Genomic DNA, 24,705 nt, shown 5'->3' with positions numbered 1-24,705 from the left:
CATCGCGTGATAATAAGAGGTTCATTTTATAAAGAAAACACCAAAAGAAAAAAGAATTGGTGCTAGAAGCACCCAACACAGATTAAGAGAGGGTATCTGTATCAGAAGGGAACTTACCATCCAAAAAGATTCGGGCAGCAGTCGTAGAATGGAAAACACGACGATTTCCAGCGGGAAGAGAGATTCTGAGACGTGCAGGATACAATAGAGCCGGTTTGAGATTTTTTTGATAGCATTCCGACATTAGAGGTTTAAAAGTCAGTCGTTCCTTCATCACTTCAGGACTGTAATCTTGAACTATCCTGAAGGAATGCTGGCGATACTTGATCATCCCTTGTCGACGAGCAACCTGGAGAAGTTGTTCTTTAACACTGACATAATGGAAACGAAGAATAACTGGTCTAGGTTTAGAAGCAATCGCTGCCGACTTTGTCCATGGTATACGATGGGCGCGGTCGAGTAATGGAGGATCATTGGGAAAAACTGAACCGAACGAATCTTTTAAAAGTTGAGCAAAGAATATTGCAGGATCTCCAGCCTCAACATCCTCGGGTAAACCGATTAAACGTAAGTTTTGTCTTCTCGATCGATTCTCAAGTTCAATAACTTTGGATTTAAGTTGTTGAAGTTGTTTAGTAGTCGAAGCTAGATTCTTCTCTAAGATCTCGACTTTTGTGTCCGTCTTCTGAGATTTAGTATCCAGTTCAGAAATTTTAGCATCGTGTTTCTGAACATCAGGATCCAGGGATTTCAAAGAGTCCGTAATTGATTTTAAATCTTCATTGAGGCTTTGGCGATGTTGTTCAAATTGAGCCGATAAGCTATCAGATAACTTTATCCGCTGCTTCTCAAACATTTCCTCCATAACTTCGTAAGTTAATTCCGTTTGTTTAGAATCACCTTTGTTCTTTGCTCCGTTCCCATCAGCGTCTTTCCCATTTTTGGTTCTAGCTCTCATACTCATTTCTCTAAACTCGAAATTTGCAGTTGACGAAACGAAATCAATTAATCAGTAAATCAAGAAGATAAAATTAATCTAATGTTCTTGAGAAATCTGATGCTTTTAATAAAATTTAATGTTCTTGAGAAATTTAATTTTAATTTGACATTTATATCTTGGATTAAATTGTTATATTACTCCCCGGTAGCCTCGGTTTGTACAAATAATTATAGATCTCCCTAGGCAAAGTTGCTCCCTTAGTCCTTTGCTATTTAATATTGCTCTTGAACCTTTAGCAATTGCTATTCGTAACTCGCCAAATATTGTTGGTATTACCCGTGGGAACGAAATACAGAAGTTATCATTATATGCAGATGATTTGCTGCTATATATCTCTAATCCGGAGAAGTCAATTCTTGCTATTTTAGAGTTGTTAGCTCAATTTAGTAACTTTTCTGGTTATAACTTGAATCTTAATAAGAGTGAATTATTCCCTTTAAATAAGCATGTACCTATTTATCGATTTTTACCATTTAAACTGGTTAATGATTCATTTATATATTTAGGGATAACAATTACGAAAAAATATAAAGATTTATTTAAAGCTAGTTTTTTACCTTTAATTGATCAGATTAAACTGTTATTTACCAAATGGTCGCCAATCTCTTTGTCTTTGATTGGTCGGATTAATGCTATTAAGATGATCATTTTGCCTAAATTTTTGTATATATTCCAATCAGTCCCAATTTTCATCCCAAAATCTTTTTTTGATAATGTAGACTCAAAAATTTCCTCATATAAAAATCCTAGGTTAGGTAAAAGGTATTTACAGAAGTCTAAAAAGGAGGGAGGGCTTGCCCTCCCGAATTTTAGATTCTATTATTGGGCAATTAATGTTTGATATTTAAAATTTTGGTTACGAGATCTGGATGTATCTTTAAACCCTCATTGGGTAAATCTTGAATCTAATTCATTACAAGGGCTTTCCTTGGGTTCGGTTTTAGGAACTTTACTTCCTTTTACTTTTTTAAAATTATATAAACAAATGAATAACCCAATAGTTAAGCATACTTTACGTATATGGTTTCAATTTCGAAGATTTTTTGGGTTTAATCAATTTATCCTATCAAGCCCTATCTTGTCAAACTTTCTTTTTCAACCTTCCACGATGGATCAAGCCTACTCTGATTGGAAAATTAAAGGTATAATATCTTTTCGCGATTTATTTATGGATAATTGTTTTATGTCTTTTGATCAACTTTCTAATAAATATAACTTACCCAGATCTCATTTTTTCAGATATTTACAGATTAGGAACTTTTTAATTACTGTTTCCCCTAATGTCCCACATCCATATCCAACGGATATTTTGGAAAAAATTTTAGATTTAAATCTCTCTCAGAAAAGTGTTGTAGCAATTATATATAATATAATTATGAATTTATGTCCTGATGCTTCTAATAAAATTAAAGCTGACTGGGAAAGAGAACTTGAGATTACTATACCGACTGAAAAATGGGAAAAAATTCTTCAGTTGGTGAATTCACCCTCTGTATGTGCTAAGCATAGGTTGATACAGTTCAAAGTAGTGCCCAGGGCTCATATGTCCAAAGATAAACTATCTCGTTATTACTCTTATATTAATCCAATACGTGACAGATGTCATTCCGAGATAGCTTCTTTAACCCACATGTTTTGGTCATGTCCCTTGTTGGAGAAATATTTGAAAGATATTTTTGATATTATTTCAATGGTTTTAAATATAGACTTACAACCGCATCCAATTACTGCTATTTTTGGACTACCAATGATAGATTTAAATATTTTAACCTCTTCATCACGAAGAATGATTGCATTTCTTACTTTAATGGCCAGGAGGTCTATTTTATTGAATTGGAAAGAGATTAATCCTCCTAAGGTATTTCATTGGTTTTCACAAACTATGCTGTGTTTGAATTTGGAGAAAATTAGAAGTGCAGTTTATGACCCTTCCATCAAGTTTGAAAAAACTTGGAGGCCATTCATTCAGCATTTTCACTTAATGTAATATCTTTATTTCCAAACCTATTCTATTGCTCTGTATCATTGTTGGAGGGAAATGGAGTCGTTGGCACTGAGGTTTTCTTCTTTTTCATTTTTAAGTTCTTAGATTTGCCCAAGTCTTTTAGTTTAGTTGATTAATTTTGTCTTTCTTTTGGGTTGGGGTTTTCTTTTTGGTTTTGTTTTTTTTTTCTTTTTCATGCTTTTTTAAAAGTTTTTTTTTGATCTGTTTTATCCGTTGTTAGTTTTACATGATTGGGAGCTTTGTCAAATTGCAACATTCGACTTTATAATTACTGTTTGTAAGTGTAACAATTTATCTCCTATTATTTGTATCATTGCTATGTTTTGTTTATATATTCTAAAATCAATAAAGAGATTGAAAAAGAAAGTTTATATGTGCAGATGCTGTGAAGTTTATACGTACAGATGCTGGGCTATCTGCACCAAACTCTGCAGAGTCCTGCGATTGAGGGAAGTACAGTTTCCAAACCAGGCAGTGATGCAGCCAGTCAGGATGCTCTCAGTTATGCCCCAATAGAAAGTTATTAGGATTTGGCGATCCGCACAAACTTCTTCAAACGTATGAGGGGAAAGAAGCACTTTTATGCCATTTTCACCACACAGCCAGTACGTACCACGTGACTACGTGAGATCGTCGGTGATGTTTATGCCGAGGAACGTAAAGCTGTTCAACCTCTTAACCCTACATCCATTGATATCAATAGGGATATATTCCAGATTGTGTGCACTCGACTTCTGGACAACAAACATTCCGAAAGATGTTGCTGTCAGCGGTCTGGTGCTCTAGATTTTTCCGAATGTCGATGTTACGTAACCGGCAACAATGAATATTAATCGAGACAGGTTATATAAAAACAACCAAACAGTTATTAAACATGGACAAAAAATAAAAAAAAAACAAACGAAAACCTTAACCGGAAGTTAACCGCTGTGCAGCTGTTCAACAAATCGTCACTCAGCACTGGTTGTTAAAGCGTTAAATGCGAAAACAGTTCTTAAAGCGGTAAAGTCAGATATAGTTCTTAAAATGGTAAATTCGAAAGTCCAACAGATTTATACGTTCAATTGGAAGAGACTTCTCTGGAGAAAGATTTCTTCATAGACGCGAATTTTCTGCTGGTTCTGTCCAAAGGATTCACGATGCAGTAAATAAACAGTTTAAAACAACTGACCTTAAATTCTAGAGCGAGCAAACCTTGCATGAACTCTATCTTTTGGCAAGAGTTATTCCCTAAGCAGGTCGCTACTCCTTCAACAAAGACTCAGTAAGGTCGATCCTTTGTTAAACTGCCGAATGATACTGACTCCTCTCAATCCTTCGGGTCCTGTACTTTGATAAAGTCTTCACTCTCCCTTCTACTGCTGGAATAAGGTACATCAACACATCTAGCAAAAATTTCCAGTCCAATAATATTGTACTTAGCAACAGAACGCAACACTTCGTTTTAAAAATGAAACTGCGTCATAAAAACAAATACGCAACAGAAGCGGAGACACTGTACGTTCTAGCTGGAAACCTAAAAACTACAAACTAACTGCGTCATCTGGGGTCTTCCCTTATATACCCGTGGTGCACATGTCATCACGTGACCTCACATCGGCGGGAAAATTACATCAGGTGACCTCCAAAAGACCATTACATCATTCTCACAAAAAAAAAACACAGATCTCCTTGAGGTATATAACAGTCGATCCATACGTATTTGGAGGAACTTCCAATATAGTGGGTACACTGTAAAAGAGTTTGTTACCTTCTGTGTCATAGTTCTCACTGTGTTATCACGTTTATTCTCCAGTCGCCATGAAGTACTGATGTAGAAATAATGCTGCATTAATCGTGGTGGTTAATGGAGGTGATTGCAGGAAACGACAATGGTTGTAGGTGATGTAACCTGATATGAGAGGAAGTAGTATATGAGAGTGGTGGGAGAAGGTAGATAGGATTAGAAACTGGAGCCATTGGGTGAAGTGAATGGGACGAGGAGTAGGTAGAGGAGGAGAATGAAATAAATTAACGAGGTTTGAGGTGAGTGTAGGAATTAACTGTATAGATCAGAAAGGAAAGAAAGGGCCAGGGTTCAGCAATTTACCAGAAGCTCTAGAAATCAACCCACAATGTCTATTGTGAAATTCCCTCCACTAATGCGATATGATCGAAGTACCTCCGGCATTTTGTGTGTTAATTATATTTTGTGGTTACATCAAAGACAACCGTGAGCAAAATTTGAATTGTTCATGCCTGGAACATAATATGCAAGACAATTTAGAAGGCATAATTTTTCGGGACAGTGTTTTGTTTCTCCAAATTCTAATAAAACGTGTCTCTAAGAATCCTGTCGAATAGTTTTCCAACCAATCAATAAGGCTCAACGATCTATAAACGCAAGATTGTTCCTATTATCTTTATTGAACAACGCCACAACTTAGTATATTCCATCCTGCAATCCTTTGGTTTGAATCTGTCCCTCCCAACTCCGGGGACGTATCTGTCCTAACGCTTTTCTTCAGTTCAATCAATTTCCCTTTTCAAAGTCGACAGGGTCCCAGAAAAATTATCTGCACAACGCTGACCACACGTTCACAATTACTATAAAAGTTTTTGGATGTGCAAAGGTTGTGAAGATTTGGCGTTGTAGATCCATACATAAAGTCATGCTAAAATAATGATTAAGGAAGTTTCAAAACCTTGTGACATTTCCACTATCTATTTATAGATCTAACATCATCAGTGAAACTACGTGTGTGCTAGTAAAGAGAGTAGCAACAAAAATCGAATTATTACATGTATTATTTCCCGTAGTCTGGTAAGTCACTGCCTTTCGGATCGATCGCTGTAACTACACCACCCCATTCAACGACAGGATATGAACCATCCTTTATAGAATGCAAACCACTCCCTCACTCTCCGATTGAAGTCGTACTCATTAGTTTGATCTGTTCGGCAGAATGTCAAGTATGTTGCTCCTCCTGGCAGTCAGTGGGAACATTTACATAGGTACAGCTTTATTCATTTTCTACGTTCCATAATTTATAAATCAATCTCTGGTTAGCTTCCATGCTATTGAGTCTAACTGTGATTAAGGTGTACAGTCGGTCACATTTATTAAAAATTCATTTCATTGATGATTTAACCAACCTAACTTTTCCTTGACAGCTGCGGATCAGAGTACGTTCAGTGTAACTCAATTGCCCAAAGAAGCGGTTGTATCCAAAGGAGGGAACGTCACGTTCTACTGCTTATTTCCCATTTCTCAGGATCAATCCTGGACGAAAGTGCATTGGTGGAAACAGGGCGAGAATAATTACCAACGGACAGGCACCGGCAACAGAAAAAGTTCTGGTCTGAGAGGTACAAGAACTTGGTACTTTGAGTTGCAACAAGTAATGATCCAAGATTCTGGACTGTATTTCTGTTCAGTGACCCGCAAAGGACTGTCTGCAAGAAATAGAACTGGTTCACTTCTAAAAGTGAATGGTAAGTTAAATTAATAGGCGAATAAATTATCCATTAACTATAAAGAATATAAAACACCAAGAAACAGACGCTTATGAAGATGACCTTTAATATTCATCGTCCGTGTTATGTTGTAAGACTAACATCAATCGCTCTATCCACTCTCTGCGAATCCGCGAGGGACCGACGGTTTGCAATGAATCACCATATCCACAAAATATGCCACTAGTAACCAAAGATATCACGTTATGATTCTAATCCATGCTATTTGGAGAATCGTTGGATTACATTAGCTTAAATTGTGAACGGTTGTGGCAGGATCGAAGGGTAATCAAGCATGAAAACTCTGCAGATCCTTACGAAAATTTGTCAGCACCTCCATTTTTTTGAAGTTGGTGATTAACAATATCACAGATTTCAAAATTTGCATAACCTATCATCCAAGTACCCTGTGGCACTTTATTTCTCCCTCCACCTTTTGTGTGTGTGTGTTTTTTGATAACATTAATGTAAAGCGCAATGGGTATAATTTCTTGGATAAAGTAGTTACACGATAATCGTTCTTCTTTCATGCAACTTAACATTACAGCCTGTCCAAATGCGCCCCTAATCTTGTAACTGTATCTGATTTCACCATCCCCTTTGATCTTGAGTTCTTCTCAAATCTCTTCCAAATTCCTTTCAAAATTCTCTTCTTCCTTCCAGAAATAACCTAATTGCTTCTGATATGCCTACTACTGAATCAACGGTGTAGTTATCCTACCTCTCTATGTTTCATCTTATTTTATATTTTATAGTATTAGATTGGCCTCAGGCTCCTTCGTTCTGAGGAATTCATGAAGATATCATCTGACTTCATAACAATATTCCTTCCCATTAAAGAAAAAAACTGCGAGTCTTCCCCACTCCTTCTGGCATAATACATCGTTCTTACATTGTGCACACCACTGGTGTGACACCAAACTGTTACGAATAATCTGAATGTTGTTTAACCGGTCTGATATAATATTTCATACAATATTCCATCTTTTATATGAAAGTAAACATACTGCGCCATCCTGTGTTTTCCCTTTTACAGGAACTTTAATACAAAGATTTGTCTGTTGAACAACACTTCTTAGCACCTTCTTATTTTATGTATACATCCCAATATGCATCATGGTATTTCGCTAGATAAAAGCCTAATTTCCAACGCGCCTACACTGTAATCGAATAATGCTAGAATAATGACTGATTAATTTACTACTTGACAGTCGAAGTAAAGTATAGAATTAGTGTAACGGATTTGAAAGGCGGCCTGTAACCCAATGCTTGTCAACTGCTCGGCATTGTGAACTGGAACGTGGAAAACTCAGAATTAAATCGAACATTCTTTCAATAAATTACATAGTTTGAAAATGGTATGGTCCTGCTTGCTGGCGTATTCGAAGACGATATATTCTGTAACGTTACGGGGTATTTTCTTATTAAACAGATTACTTACTCATATTTACATTATTGAATTGCAGTTCAGTTCACTATCTTTGTGAAACAAATTCAGAGTTTCGTCCAGTTACAAACTCTCGGGTTTATATGGATAATTCTTTGGAAAAATGCAAATGGTATTTGTGTGAAGTGGTGTCACTATAGTTGAGTTAGTAAGAAACAGCAAATGCCGTCGGGTAGTATGAACATGAATCTAGCATTAGTAACCTGATATAGATTTTTCAAATGCAACCTTCAGACTTAATGGACTTGAACTTAATTAACGGAAAGCATTTCAATATCGGAACGTCATTTAACATGTTTTCCACTATCTGTTTCGCAGCAGTTCCAACTCCACTGATGATTTCCGCGAATAGGAATTCAGCTACAACTTTCATTATCGTGTGTGAAACATCTGCCTTTTATCCCAAGAATTTCTCGCTTACTTGGTATAAAAATGGCATTAAAATAGCATTAGGCATACAGACCAAGTTAAGGAAGAATACCGAGGGACTTTATGTGGTTTCGAGCAACTTGAAGGAGACACAGCCGGTCCAGAATGACACAAATTATACCTGTTTGGTGTCTCATGTCTCCCTCAATATTTCAGCGGTAGCAGTCTATTCTATTTCCAAATCTAACCAAGGTACGAAGCCATTTCTTGTTAATTTATCAATACACGATCACTATTTGCTCGTGGTCACGAGAAATTTCACAGCGTAAGATGGAAGGGCTTTTATTAAATATGGAATTTCATGTGTTGCACAACAGACAGCAACAGAAGATACGTCCTGTGACTGTAGTTTACGTATACTCTTTGTATGTTTTACAACATTGGGAAACAAGTTTATTTATTTTAACAATTTGCATTTCCTCCCATGTGCATTGATGTTTCTCCTGCGTAACATTTGTAAACCAGAATTTCATTCTTTACCAGTGAAACCGTCCTTTCATTTGTACTGTCTTCGTTTTACCCGGAGCTTCCATCAGTTTTCCATCATGACCACGTTAAATCTCTCAACTCTGACCTTCTTTCCACACCACCCACGCGCGCACACACACACACACACACACACACACACACACACACACACACAGGTGAACTCCTACCGGTGCGGAGTTCACTACGACTATCACTTAGGGAAGTTTACAATATATATTTCTAAATTGCTACCCTTTGAAAATGAATGGAAAGATTGTGATCTCTGACATGTTGGCGTTGCAGTGAAGCGAGGTTTATGACACAGCAAGCTATAAGTTAATAAATTTTCAATCTTCGACTGGTAAAATTTTTCTTAGACTTTGGAAGTTATTTCCTATCCACCCATAAACCTATAATGTACAATCGAGCAGCCATGAGTTACATGGAGGCCGAGATCAATTCCTCTGTCTAATATAAGAACAACGCTTTTCGTTTTATTTTCTTTTCTCGTATTTTTAATCCGTTCTGTACTGCGAACTTATTCGCTTATTTACGCATTCCAACGCCACCATCAGCACAAACACCAGCAGCCACCCTCACCTCCTCCCAAAAACAGAGTTATGTATTTACTTCGCAGCTTTGCATAACGTATATACTTATATCCTCCAGGTTCCTCTGGCAAACCTCTTTCTTCCTGGGTTCCTCGTTTTGTAATGGGTGGACTGGCGATCCTAGTGCTAATGATCGCCATTGGGACCCAGTGCCGAAAGCAGGAAAGTAAAGGTAAGATTTAAAGAACATTTTCCAAATCCACAAACAGGACAAAAGAAAATATTTCAGTGCCTTCTTTCGGGACCGCACAATCGTCACTGGTTTTTTTGTATAATTGAAACTGGGGTTTCAATGTCTAGCCAACATATTTCAAATACAGTATTTAACAGAAACTAGGCATTCTATTCTCTGCCAGAAACTGAGAAAAAAAGGACATTGACTGTGTACTCTGATTGATCCGAACCCATACCAAAATGTTGAAGGTTCATCTGGAAATTCGGTGTGAGCACCTCACACCTATATATGGCAGCGCGTGGAAACGACGAAAACTGATGGAAGGAACATACCAACGACAGTAAAACCCATTTACTCCCTCAGTCAGTAGCCTTTTGCCCAAACCAGCGGCAGAGTGTTCGCAATCTACATTAATTTATTTGATAAATTACAAAATGCTCAACCAAATGGGGAAAATGTCATCCCTTCCAAACAGATTGACCGTGAAAGCAAATGCCGGGTATGTTTATAAACTTGGGAATATAAACGGAAGGAAGATTCTCAGGCGTGTATGCAAGACTATGACGTAGAAGTTAATTATCTATTCCCATTCTCTAGCCATATATTCCGTTGGTATCCGAAACGATTACTTTCATTTCTGGAACAAGAAAGTGCGATTGGTGAAAGCCAAACTGCTTGGAATTTTCAGCGAAATTTGTAACTAGTGATATAGATAGAGAACATTCAGCCTATTGTGTTTTGTGCCTGCCCTGACCCGTTTTTTCTATCTAATTTATTCCCCAGTAATAAGGAAAGCCCATGATACTAATAGACTTTCACGAAAGCTAGAGTTGTAATTTAACTTAACTTGTATGAATATGGATGTGGGAGGACTTTGGGGCACCTGAGCGAAACACATGCGATTACTTGTAGGATTTGGAAACATTTGAAATCACAATCGCACCGAGATCGCAGGTAGTGTGTAGCAATGGGAATTACTATTGCGCCAATGTGACATGTTGGGCTTAACCCATTATATAAGTGTCTTTAGCACAAGATAATCTGCAAATGCTGCAATTTGTGTGTTACTATAAATATTTTTACAATCATTTCTTTATCAATCCCGCCCATGGTGCTGCAGTTTCATTTCATATTTCGTTCCAGGTAAAGAAGAATGCCTTACGGAAGCGAATCAACGTGAGGTTTGTTCATGCATTCATTTACTGCCATATATTGTGGCCATTCAAAAGATGACATTATCTTGTCAGAATTAAGGATAGTCATATTAGAACCGTTTATGGCTTTATAGTTTACGCATTGAGCCCGTCACAATCAACAATTCAAATCGTGTTAGGAAATGTATTTGGCACTAAATTTTTATTTATACATTTCTTAATATGCACTTGAATGACGTGAGCTAAATTATCTCTTGTCTTGAAAATATATTCTGATAACTGCTGTAATCATTATTTCGTACTCAGGAGAATCATTTTAGTTTTTCAAACGGTTATGCAGTTTTAAAACATTCATTTAAGACCAGTACTGATATGCGGGAGGACGCTGGGGACCTTAAAGAAACACATATGATTACTCGGATGATGTGGAAACTCTTGAGATTATAATCGAACCGAGATCGCTGGAATTGGGACGGAACCAGATAACTATCGCGCACCATATCGCATTGCGCTTAAACCAGACTATTAATTCTTTCAGAACAAAAGATTCTGCAGCTGCTGCAATATGTGTGCTGGTGTAAACATTTTTGTAAGCATTGCGTTAACAATTCCGTTGATGGTGCTGCACTTTCATGTCATTATATTTCGTTCCAGGTAAAAAGCGCCATACGCGCTTGACGTCGTGCCTTTTCGTCCTGGAGTATTCTTATGTCTGCTGAAATCCATTGCGGCGTAATGAATTATCACAGCTTCCGTTTTCTACAATTGTTATTTGGCTACTTATCAAATGTTATACAGATTTAACTAAAGTAGAGGTGTAGAATAATCTTTGTATAAATATGCATATAACTGCGAATGTTGAAGCAATGCGACCACCAAGCAAACATTTAAACATGAGGTAGATAGGATCATATAGAAATCCTTTGGCACGTTAACCTTTATAATTAAAGAAGTGAGTGCAGGAGATGAGATCTCTTCATTAACCTTTCATTCCCTAGCCCTGACTGCCTCATTTTCACCACGGAGGTCCAGTCTCTATACACTTCTATCCCCCATCAAGGAGGCCTTAGTTCTTTATCAATAAAAAGAGCACCAACTGCTTCCCCACCACCAATGCCGTCCGTCTGGCAGAACTGGACGCCCTTAACACATTTCCTTCGGCTCCTCCCACTTTCTCCAAACTCGAGGATGCCCGCATGGCTACCAGTAATGCCTGCCGTTTTCGTTGGCAATGCAGAATAGTCCATATTCCAAGCCTTTCCCGGTAATACTACCCAGCTCTTCCTTTGCTATATTGACAACTGCATTGGCGCTGGTTCATGCAACCATGCTGAACTCGTTAATTTCATCTGCTTAGCCTCTAACTTCCACCCAGTACTTACATTCAGTTGGTCTATTTCTGACACCTTCCTCCCCTTTCTCGATCTGTCTGTCTCCATCTCTGGAAACAAACTGTTGACTGAAATCTTTTATAAAGCTGCCGATTCCCACAGTTATCTTGACTGCACCTTATCCCAACCCTGTCTCCTGTAAACATGGTGTTCACTTTTCTTCGTCTTTGTCCCATCCATTCCCAGGATGCGGTTTCTCCTGCCAGGACATCAGAGATGATCTCTTTCCTCAAAGAGCGGGATTTATCTTCCTTCAGCATAAATGCTGCAATCGCTCGCATTTCCTCTATTTCTCGAAAATCCGCCCTCACTTCGTCGTTCCTACCATCACATGAGCCTCCGCATCCAACACAATGTCCTCCGCAACGTTCGACATCTCCAAAGGATCCCACCATGAAACATATCTTTAATTCCACCCTCCCGACCTATCCGTAGGGGTCACTCACTCCGTGATTCCCTTGTTCATTCGTCCCTCCCCAATAGTCTTTCCATAGAAACCATAGAAACTACAGCACAGAAACAGGCCTTTTGGCCCTTCTTGGCTGTGCCGAACCATTTTCTGCCTAGTCTCACTGACCTGCACACGGACCATAGCCCTCCATACACCTCCCATCCATGTATCTGTCCAATTTATTCTTAAATGTTAAAAAAGAACCCGCATTTACCACCTCGTCTGGCAGCTCATTCCATACTCCCACCACTCTCTGTGTGAAGAAGCCCCCTCCTAATATTCCCTTGAAACTTTTCTCCCCTCACCCTAAACCCATGTCCTCTGGTTTTTTTCTCCCCTTGCCTCAGTGGAAAAACCCTGCTTGCATTCACTCTATCTATACCCATCATAATTTTATATACCTCTATCAAGTCTCCCCTCATTCTTCTAAGCTCCAGGGAATAAAGTCCCAACCTATTCAACCTTTCTCTGTAACTGAGTTTCTCAAGTCCCGGCAACCTCCATGTAAACCTTCTCTGCACTCTTTCAACCTTATTTATATCCTTACTGTAATTTGGTGACCAAAACTGAACACAATACTCCAGATTCGGCCTCACCAATGCCTTATGCAACCTCATCATAACATTCCAGCTCTTATACTCAATACTTTGATTAATAAAGGCCAATGTACCAAAAGCTCTCTTTACCACCCTATCTACCTGTGACGCCACTTTTAGGGAATTTTGTATCTGTACTCCCAGATCCCTCTGTTCCACTGCACTCCTCAGTGCCATACCATTAACCCTATATGTTCTACCTTGGTTTGTCCTTCCAACGTGCAATACCTCACACTTGTCAGTATTAAACTCCATCTGCCATTTTTTAGCCCATTTTTCCAGCTGGTCCAAGTCCCTCTGCAGGCTCTGAAAACCTTCCTCACTGTCTACTACACCTCCAATCTTTGTATCATCAGCAGACTTGCTGATCCAATTTACCACATTATCATCCAGATCATTGATATAGATGACAAATAACAATAGACCCAGCACTGATCCCTGTGGCACACCACTAGTTACAGGTCTCCACTCGGAGAAGCAATTCTCTACCACCACTCTCTGGCTTCTTCCATCGAGCCAATGTCTAATCCAATTTACCACCTCTCCATGTATACCTAGCGACAGAATTTTCCTAACTAACCTCCCATGCGGGACCTTGTCAAAGGCCTTACTGAAGTCCATGTAGACAATATCCACTGCCTTCCCTTCATCCACTTTCCTGGTAACCTCCTCGAAAAACTCCAATAGATTGGTCAAACATGACCTACCACGCACAAAGCCATGTTGACTCTCCCTAATAAGTCCCAGTCTATACAAATGCTTGTAGATTCTGTCTCTTAGTACTCCCTCCAATAACTTACCTACTACCGACGTTAAACTTACTGGCCTATAATTTCCTGGATTACTTTTCGATTCTTTTTTTAAACAACGGAACAACATGAGCCACTCTCCAATCCTCCGGCACCTCACCTGTAGACAGCGACATTTTAAATATTTCTGCCAGGGCCCCTGCAATTTCAACACTAGTCTCCTTCAAGGTCCGAGGGAACACCCTGTCAGGTCCCGGGGATTTATCCACTTTAATTTTCCTCAAGACAGCAAGGACCTCCTCCTTTTCGATCTGTACAGTTTCCGTGATCTCACTACTTGTTTCCCTCAATTCCATAGACTTCATGCCAATTTCCTTAGTAAACACAGACACAAAAAAACCTATTTAAAATCTCCCCCATTTCCTTTGGTTCTGCACATAGCCGACCACTCTGATCTTCAAGAGGGCCAATTTTATCCCTGACAATCCTTTTGCTCTTAATATACCTGTAAAAGCTCTTTGGAATATCCTTCACTTTGACTGCCAAGGCAACCTCATATCTTCTTTTAGCCCTCCTGATTTCTTTCTTAAGTATTTTCTTGCACTTCTTACACACGTCATACAACTCCCTCTTCTTCTTTATCAGAGTTGCAATATCCCTTGAGAACCAAGGTTTCTTATTCCTATTCACTTTGCCTTTAATCCTGACAGGAACATACAAATTCTGCACTCTCAAAATTTCTGCTTTGAAGGCTTCCCACCTACCAATCACATCCTTGCCAGAGAACAACCTGTCCCAATCCACGCTTTTTAGATCCTTTCTCATTTCTTCAAATTTGGCCTTCTTCCAGTTAAGAACCTCAACCCTAGGACCAGATCTATCCTTGTCCATGATCAAGTTGAAACTAATGGTGTTATGATCACTGGAACCAAAGTGCTCCCCTGCACAGAACCTACTCGTTTCCTAACAGGAGATCCAATATTGTATCCCCTCTAGTTGGTCCCTCTATATATTGATTTAGAAAACTTTCTTGAACACATTTTACAAACTCTAAACCATCTAGACCCCTAACAGTATGGGAGACCCAATCAATATATGGAAAATTAAAATCCCCTACCACCACAACTTTATGTTTCCTGCAGTTGCCTGCTATCTCTCTGCAGATTTGCACTTCCAATTTTCTTTGACTATTGGGTGGTCTGTAATACAATCCCACTAATGTGGCCATACCTTTCCTGTTTCTCAGCTCCACCCACAGGGACTCAGTAGACAAGCCCTCTAATCTGTCCTGCTTGAGCACTTTCTCCTGGCACTAATCCCTGCAAGAGACCAAATTGCTAGACCTGCCCATTCACTTCCCCCTCACCTCTTTTCACAGCCCCAGTCATTCCAGGTGAGGCAAAAATTCCACTGCGAAGCTACTGGGATCTTCTAATGTGTTTGGTGCTACCGATGCGGCCTCCTCTATGTTAATGAGGCCCATTGTAAAAATTGGGGAACCGCTTCGTTAAACACCTCTGCTCTATCTGCCAAAGGCGGCAGCCAAACATTTTAAGCTAGATTCCTATTCCTATTCCGACACGTCAGTCAATGGCCTTCTCTTGTGCCCCGACGAATCCATTCTCAAGGTGGAGGAGCAACACCTTATATTCCGTCGAGGTAGCCACCAAAGTGATGGCACGAATCTTCCGGTAAAATAATTTGCACCGACCTCCACCTTTCTATTCAACAATCTGGCCTCGCCTTTTCTCACCTGACTATTGCCACCCCTTGGATACCATCCTGCTTCTATTTCTCCATAAGACGATAGGATTATTAGACATAGGAGCTGAATAAAGCCATCTGACCCATTGAGTCTACTCTGTCATTCAATACTTTTTTCTATCTCCTCCTCAACCCCAGGTTCCTGGCTTCCTCCCCGTAACTTTGATGCCATGTCCAATCAAGAAGCTATCAATACACCCAACGATCTGGCCTCCATAGATGCATTTGACATCAAATTCCACAAATTCACCACTCTTTGACTAAAGAAATTTCTCCGTATTTCTGTTTTGAAAGGACGCCCGTCTATTCTGAGGCTGTGCATTCTTGTCCTAGATTCTCCCACCATGGGAAACATCCTTTCCACATCTACTCTGTCTAGGACATTCAACATTCGAAAGGTTTCAACAAGACTCTCCCCACTCATCCTTCTCAATTCTATTGAGTACAGACCAAGAGCTATCAAACGTTCCTCGTCTGAAAACCCTTTCCTTCCTGGAATCGTCCTTGTGAACCTCCTCTGGACCGTCCCCAATGGAAGCACATCATTTCTAAGATGAGGGGCCCAAAACTGTTCACAATAACGAAGGCGAGTCCTCACCAGTGCCTTATAAAGCCTCAGAATCACATCCTTGCTCTTGTATTCTAAGACCTCTTGAAATCAATGCGATCATGGCCTTTTGCCTTCCTCACCTTGCAGGTTAACCTTCAGGGTGTTCTGCAGAAGGATTCCGACGTATCCCTGCGTCTCAGATTCCTCGATTTTCTCCCTGTTTAGAAAATAGTCCGCTCATTTATTTCTACTACCAACGTGCATGACCATGCATTTTCCAACATAATATTTCATTTGTCACTTTCTTGCCTATTCTCATAATCAGTCTAAGGCCTTCTCCGTCGTACCTGTTTCCTCAACACAACCTGCTGCTCCACCAATCTTCGTATTATCTGAAAATTTGGCAACAAAGCCATCTATTCCATGAACTAAATAATTTATATACAGAATAAAAAGAAGTGGTCCGAACACCAGTCCCTGCGGAACACCTCTAGTCACTGGCAGCCATACAGAAAAGAATCCATTTATTCCCACTCGCTGCCTTCTACCAATCAGCCAATGCTCTAACCACGTTAATAATTTACCTGCAATACCATGGGTTCTTAACTTTGTAAACAGCCTCATGTGTGGCACGTTCTGAAAGTCCAAATATACAACATCCACAGCATCCCCTTTATCTATCCTACTTGTAATCTCCTCAAAGAATTCCAACAGGTTCGCCAGGCAGGATTTTCCATGAAAGAAACCATGCTGACTTTGCACTACCTTGTCCTGTGTCACCAAGAACTTCATCACCTCATCCTTAACAATTGATTCTAACATCTTCCCAACTACTGAGGTCAGGCTAGCTGGCCTATAATTTCCTTTCTGTTGCCTTCCTCCGTTCTTAACAAGTGGATTAACGCTTGAAATTTTCTAGTCCTCTGGCAGCAAGCCACAGTCCAATGATATTTGAAAGATTATTTCTAATGCCTCCTCTTTCAGAACCCTAGAGTGCGGTTTATCTGGTCCGGGTGAATTATGTACCTTTCGGAGTTTCAGCTTTTTGAGCGCCTTTTCGCTTGTAACAGTAACATCACCTACTTCGCTTCCTTCATACACTAAAATATCACGCATACTGTCAGTGTCTTCCACAGTGAAAACTGATGCAAGCTACTCATTTAGTTCAGCAGCCACGCCCTTGTCCACCGTTATTATTTCTCCCGCCTCATTTTCTGGTGGTCCTATATCCACTCTCATTTCTCTTTTATTTTCAACATACTTGAAAAAACTTTTACTATCCACTTTGATATTATTTGCTAGCTTGCTTTCATATTTCATCTTTTCCATTCTAGTGTTTTTATTAGTTGCTCTCTGTAGATTTTTAAAAACTTCCCAAACCTTTATCTTCCCACTAATTTTTTCCTTTGTTGTGTGTCTTTTGTTTTGCTTTTACAATAGCTTTGAATTCCCTTTTCAGCCACAGTTGTACTATTTTACCATTTGAGTACTCCTTCATTTTTGAAATACACATATCCTTCACCTTCCTTATTTTCCACAGAAACAGACGCCATTGCTTCCCTGCTGACATCTCTGCCAGCAGCTCCTTCTACTTTTCTATTTCCTGTTGTAACTTCTGGTTCACCTCCCAGCCACTGTTGAGAGGCCTGTATATAACTGCCATCAACTCCCTTTTACCTTTGCAGTTTCTTATTCCAACCCACAAGGATTCAACATCTTCTGATTCTATGTCACATCTTTCTACTGATTTGATGCCATTCTTTACCAGTGGAGCCAGACCACGCCCTCTGCCTATCTTCCTATCCCTCCTATATAACGTGTAACCTTGGACATCCAGCTTCCAATTACAACCATCCTTCAACCAAGATTAAGTGATGGCCACAACATGATGCCTGGCAATCTGTAATATTGCAATAAGATCATCCAGCTTATTTCTTATGCTACGTGCATTTAGATACAACACCTTGAGTACCGTATTTACAATCCTTTCTGGTTCTGTATCCCTAATGATTTGATGCTTGGCCTTTTGGCTGCAACTAAGTCCCATCACCTGTCTGCCCTACCGACAATATGACTGCACGCTATCTTCACTTTTTTGCCATTTTTACTTTCCTGAATCACAAGATCACAAGACAAGACAAAGGAGCAGAAGTAGGCCATTCGGCCCATCGAGTCTGCTCCGCAGCTCACTCATGAGCTAAAGTATTCACCCATCTAGTTCCAATTTCCGACTTTTTCCCCATATCCCTTGATACCCTGACTAATTAGATACCTGTCAATCTCTTCCTTAAACACCCTCAATGATCGAGCCTCCACAGCTGTATGTGGCAACGAATTCCACAAATCCACGACCTAAAAAAATTTCCCCTCATCTCTGTTTTAACTGGGTACCCTCTATTTCTAAGACTATGGACTCTTGTCCTGGACTCACCCACTGAGGGAAACAACCTTTCCACATCTTCTCTGTCCAACCTTTTCAACATTGGAAATGTTTCTATGAGATCCCCTCTCATTTTTCTATACTCTAACGAGTACAATCCAAGAGCCGACAAAAGCTCCTCATATGTTAGCCCCTCCAAGAGCCGACAAACGCTCCTCATATGTTAGCCCCTCCAAGAGCTGACAAACGCTCCTTATATGTTAGCCCCAGAATCCCTTCACTCCGGTTCCCAACCCTCTGCCAGGTTAGTTTAAACCCTCCCCAGCAGTTCTAACAAACCTGCCCGCAAGAATGTTGATCTCCTCCTATGATCCAGTCTCCTCTCTATCAGATTCCTCCTACTTAAGCCCTTCTTTATCTTTCCTACCAATCCGGTTTCAGCAATCACCTTTTAACCATCCTCCTTCCTCTTCCTCTACCTTTTTATTCTGGCGTCTTACCCCTTCCTTTCCAGTATTGAAGACAGGTCCCGTCCGAAGCGCCTACTGCCATCGATGATGATTCCTGATTTGCTAGTTCCTGCAATATTTTGTATGTGTCGCTTTGGATTTCCAGCATCTTCAGAATTTCTCGTGGCTATGCTTCGTTGAAAAAATTTCAGGACTTTGGTGAGGCCTTATGTGGACCATTGTGTGCATTTTTTGGTCACCTACCTACAGTAAACATGCAATTAAGATCGAAAGAGAAGACAGAAAATTTACGAGATTGTTGCCAGGACTGCAGGATCTGATTTATAAGGAAACATTTAATAGGTTACGACATTAATGCTGGGAACATAGACGATTGAGTGGAGGTTAGAAAGAGGTATACAAAATTATGAGGGCTATAAATAGAGTTAATGCAGGTAGGCTTTTTCCACTCAAGTTGGGTGGAACTACAACCAGAGGTCATGGGTTAAGGTTGAAAGTAAGTTGTTTAGGCAAATCAAGAGTCTTCGCTCGGAGGGTTTTGAAGGCGTGGAAGCGCTGGAAGCACAATGCTGCAAGCGAGCTCGATTTCAACGTTCAAGAGAAGTTTGGATATGTACATCGATATGAGTGGTATGGTGGGCGGGGGGAATATGGTTCAAGTGTAGGTCGTTTGGACTAGGTAGTTTAAATGGTTCTGCACAGATTGGCCGGACCGAACGGCCTCTTTCTGTGATGTAGTATTCTATGATTCCATGGCTATGAAACCAAGAGCATAACTAAAAACAGGGTAGGACAACGCAGGTAAGAAGTGAGAAAATTAGGGCTAGAGTGAGGGAATGTGGGCGAATATTTGCAGAAGTAGATAGGCGGCCCTGTTCCACAGGGATCGGTGCTGGATCTGCTACATTTCATGTTATATGTTAATTATATGGATGACGAAATTTATGGCTTGAGGCTAAGTTTTCCGAATGATACAAAGATACGTGGAGGGGTAGGTATCGTTGAGGAAACACGAAGTCTGCAGAAGCTGGTGGATCGATGAGCAATATGGGCAAAATGTTGCAGATAGAATACAGTGTAGGGAAGTGCATGGTCATGAACTTTATTAGAAGGAGTAAAGGCATACACTATTTTCTAAACAGGGAGCTAATTTAGAAATCAGGAGTGCAAAAAAACACGACTTGGGGTCCTAGTGCAGGTTAAGGGGCGTGTTGAGCTGCTGGAAGTAAAGGCTAATGTAATGTTGGCATTCATTTCACGAAGCCTAGAATATAAAAGGGATAACGGAATACTGAGGCTTACAAGGTATTGGTCGGGTCACAGTTGGATCAGTTTTCGGATCAATATCTAACAAAGAATGCGTTGACTTTGGAGAGGGCCGATAATAAGTTTACGAGAATGATCATGGGAATGCAAGGATGATCTCATGTGTTTGTACTCGCTGAAGTTTTGAAGAATGCGGGGTGGGGGTGGACGTGCAATCACACATTGCATCCTACAGAATATTGAAAATGCCTATATAGAGGGACGTCCAGAGTATGCATCCAATCGTGGGAGAGTTTACTCATAATAGAAGGACGTCCCCTTGGAACAGAAGAGGATGGATCTCTTTAGCCAGATGGTATCAATAGTCCAGATCTAAGCCCGAAAGTGGATCTTAACTCCAGAAGTCGATGTTCAATGGAGAGAGATGGAGTCTGCAAATCTCTGTGTATCCCCTGCGGAGAGCACAGGAGACTGCTGGATGCCGAGGCCGAAGATGCCCTGATCAGGGATTAGAAGACTGTGTGTGCCCGTGGGTGTATGTGTGAGAGGGAGAAAGGAATGATACTTCTTTAAAAGTTGTTGATTTGTCGCTTGTTATGTTCTGCTTTGATGTGTTCTGTATTTTAATGCGGAGAAAGGTGGGCAAAGTGGCGCTGGAATATGAGGCGACTGCGAGTTGCACCAAGCATATTCTTGGGTGTGTTGGTTATTAACGACGGCGGCACATTTCACAGCATGTTCCGATGTACAGTCAATATATTCACGGTATTTCTATATCAGACCAATACGTAATTGCATTTGTCACGTTATTGGCTCGAAGGGCAATTCTATTAAAATGGAAAGATGCCTCTGCTCCCACTTTGATACAATGGTTCTCTCAGGTGATGTTATGTCTTTTAATACTACACAATGGCGTTTTAATTCCAATTTACTTCAAGACTCAGATTTTGTAAAATTTATTAAGGCTCAGATTGACTTTTTTTTTAAAACTAATACTACGGACGAAATTCCCATTGGGGTTATATGGGACACATTTAAAGCTTATATCCGTGGTCAGATCATTTCCTACTCGGCTGGATTGAAAAAACGCACTAAGAATGAAATACTTGTGTTGGTTGATAAGATTAAAGACATTGATAAACAATATGCCACTGCTCCTAATGAGGAGCTTTACTAACAGAGAGTTGAACTTCAAATGGAGCATAGTTTACTCTTAACATCGTCAATAGAAAATCAACTAATGAATACAAGAAGTGAGTTTTAGATACATAGTGATAAATCTGGTAAATTATTAACCAATCAATTAAAACAACTTCAGTTAAACGTCAAATTACTAAGGTTCGTAAACCTAATGATACTTTAACAGTTGATCATGATGAGCTTAATAACTCTTTTCAAGAATTTTATACATCTTTATATCAGTCAGAATTTTCTCATGATCCTAGGGAGATGCATGACTTTTTAAGGAAATTGAACTTTCCGAAATTAACACCCGAAGAACGTTTAAAGTTAAAAACACCTATTACGGACGAAGAAATAATGGGTGCTATTTCTTCAATGAATTCTGACAAATCACCCGGCCCAGATGGCTATACAGCAGAATAGAGTTTTTTTCTTCTATTCTTTCTCCCCAGTTATACAGAGTTTTTAGAAGTGCAATTATTATAGGTAAACTACTTCAATCATTTTATGGAGCCTCTATTTTCTTTACTTAAAAAAATAAGGATCCTACTGAATGTGCATCATATAGACCGATATCCTTATTGAATGTCGATTCAAATTTTTTTTCTAAAATACTAGCATCTAGGTTAGAAAAAATATTAACTCAAATTATTTCTGCGGATCAAACTGGATTTATTAAAAATCGTTATTTATCTTTTAATATTTGGAGATTAATAAATATTATTTATACTCCTTCACTGAGAACTTCAGAATGTGTTATTTCATGAGATGCTGAGAAAGCTTTTTACAGAGTTGAATGGCCATATTTATTTAATAAGCTTGAGAAGTTTAATTTTAGCCCGATATTTATATCCTGGATTAAACTGATATATCATACTCCTTTAGCTTCGGTTTTGACTAATAATCAAAGATCTCCCTTTTTCGATTATTTCGTAGCACTAGGCAGGGTTGTCCTTTAAGTCCTTTATTATTTGATATTGCTTTAGAACCTTCAGCAATTGCTATTCGAGATTCACCAAATATCTTTGGTATTACTCGTGGGAAAGAGATACTGTACATAAGTTACCATTATATGCAGATGATTTACTATTATATATTTCTGACCCAGAAAAACCCATTCCTGCAACTCTATCCTTGTTGAATAAGTTTAGTAAATTTTCTGGTTACAAACTGAATCTTAATAAGAGTGAACTTTTTTCCGTTAAATATGATGGTTCCAAACTATAAATGTTTACCATTTAGATTAGTTACTGATCATTTTACCTATTTAGGAGTCAAAATTACTAAGAAGCCTAAGGGTTTATTGAAGGTTAATGTTTTACTGTTACTTGATCAGATTAAATGTTTGATTACTAAATGGTCACCAATGTTCTTGTCATTAATTGGTTGGATCAACGCTGTTAAGATGATTATTTTACCTAAGTTTCTATATTTACTTCAAGCACTGCCAATTTTTATTCCGAAATCTTTTTTTGATAATGTGGATTCAAAGATTTCCTCATACTTATGGCAGAATAAAAATCCTAGACTTGGTAAAAGATATTTACAGAAGCCCAAAAACGATGGTAGCTTAGCATTGCCAAACCTTAGATTCTACTATTGGGCGATTAATATTCGTTATTTAAAATTTTGGACATGGAATTGGGATACAGTTCCAGGTCCAAAATGGGTTAATCTTGAATGTAATTCTGTTTCAGGATTTTCATTGGGTTCTATTTTAGGGACCCCACTTCCTTTTCCCTTTTCTAAACTGGACAAACAAATGGATAACCCAATAGTTAAATATACTCTTCGAATATGGTTTCAGTTTCGAAATTTTTTTGGATTGAATCAATTTATTTTAGCAAGCCCTATTGTATCCAACTTTCTCTTTCATCCCTCCTTTTTGGATCAAGCCTATCTAGTCTGGAAAACAAAAGGTATAATACGTTTTTCTGATTTATTTTTAGACAATTGTTTTATGTCTTTTGAACAATTATCTAATAAATATAATTTACCTAGATCATATATTTTAGATATTTACAGATTAGAAATTTTTAAAATACTATTCTTGCTATCTTTCCGATTTCATATTCTACTGATATAGTGGGAAAAAAATTGGATTTAAACCTTTTTCAGAAAGGTTCAATAGCAATTATTTATAATATGATAAGGATGATTGGGAATGGGATCTTAAGCTTACCTTACCTACTGAGAAATGGCAAAAAATTTTCCAACTAGTTAACTCTTCCTCTGTATGTGCTAAGCATTAGCTCGTTGTTACTCTCATATAAGCCCTGTATGTGATGTCATTCTGAGATAACCTCATTAACTCATATGCTTTGGTCTTGCCCTTTATTGAGGAAATATTGGGACGATATTTTTGGTATTATTTCAACTGTCTTGAATATTGATTTACAACCTCATCATATTACTGCCATCTTTGGTTTACCAATGATAGGAAAACATCATTTGACCTCTTCAGCTTGTCGGATGATTGCTTATGTTACTCTAATGGCTAGAAGATTTATACTATAGAATGGGAAAGAGATTAATCCTCCTACTACATTTCATTTGTTTTCTCAAACTATGTATTGTTTAAATCTAGAAGAAATTAAAAGTGTCATTTATGACCCATCTATTAAATTTGATGAGACTTGGAGAGTATTTCCACATGATGTAATTTGACCCTTTCCAAATCTATTTTGTGAATTCAGTATATGGGGAGAGGAGCAGAAGTGGCGACACTATTGGTTCTATCTATGGTATCATAATAGCCCTTTCTTTTTCTTTTTATTAGTTGTCTTTTAGTTTGGGTAGATTCGTTTTTTTTCTAATGGGGTATATATATTTTTCTTCTTCTTTTTTTTTACGATGCTTTTGTATTTTATGTATACCTTTTATATATTTTATTGCTAATTTGTGTGATTTTGCGAGGTTTACTAACTATGTGTTACTTGACTGTACTGTATACTCTTATAATATAATAATTTTTAATTAATACAATCCCAATCGCTCTGCATTTATTTTTTTGTAATGTATATGATGTTCAAACTAATAAAAACATTGAAAAAGAAAGAATGGTCCAATAGGTGTTACACAACACCTCAAAAGTTTTTTTTTCTCCTCTCTGCCGCAATAAT

Source organism: Mobula hypostoma, chromosome 14, assembly GCF_963921235.1.
Source record: "Mobula hypostoma chromosome 14, sMobHyp1.1, whole genome shotgun sequence".
Lineage (NCBI taxonomy): Eukaryota > Metazoa > Chordata > Chondrichthyes > Myliobatiformes > Myliobatidae > Mobula > Mobula hypostoma.
Note: the sequence above shows the minus strand (reverse complement) of the source record.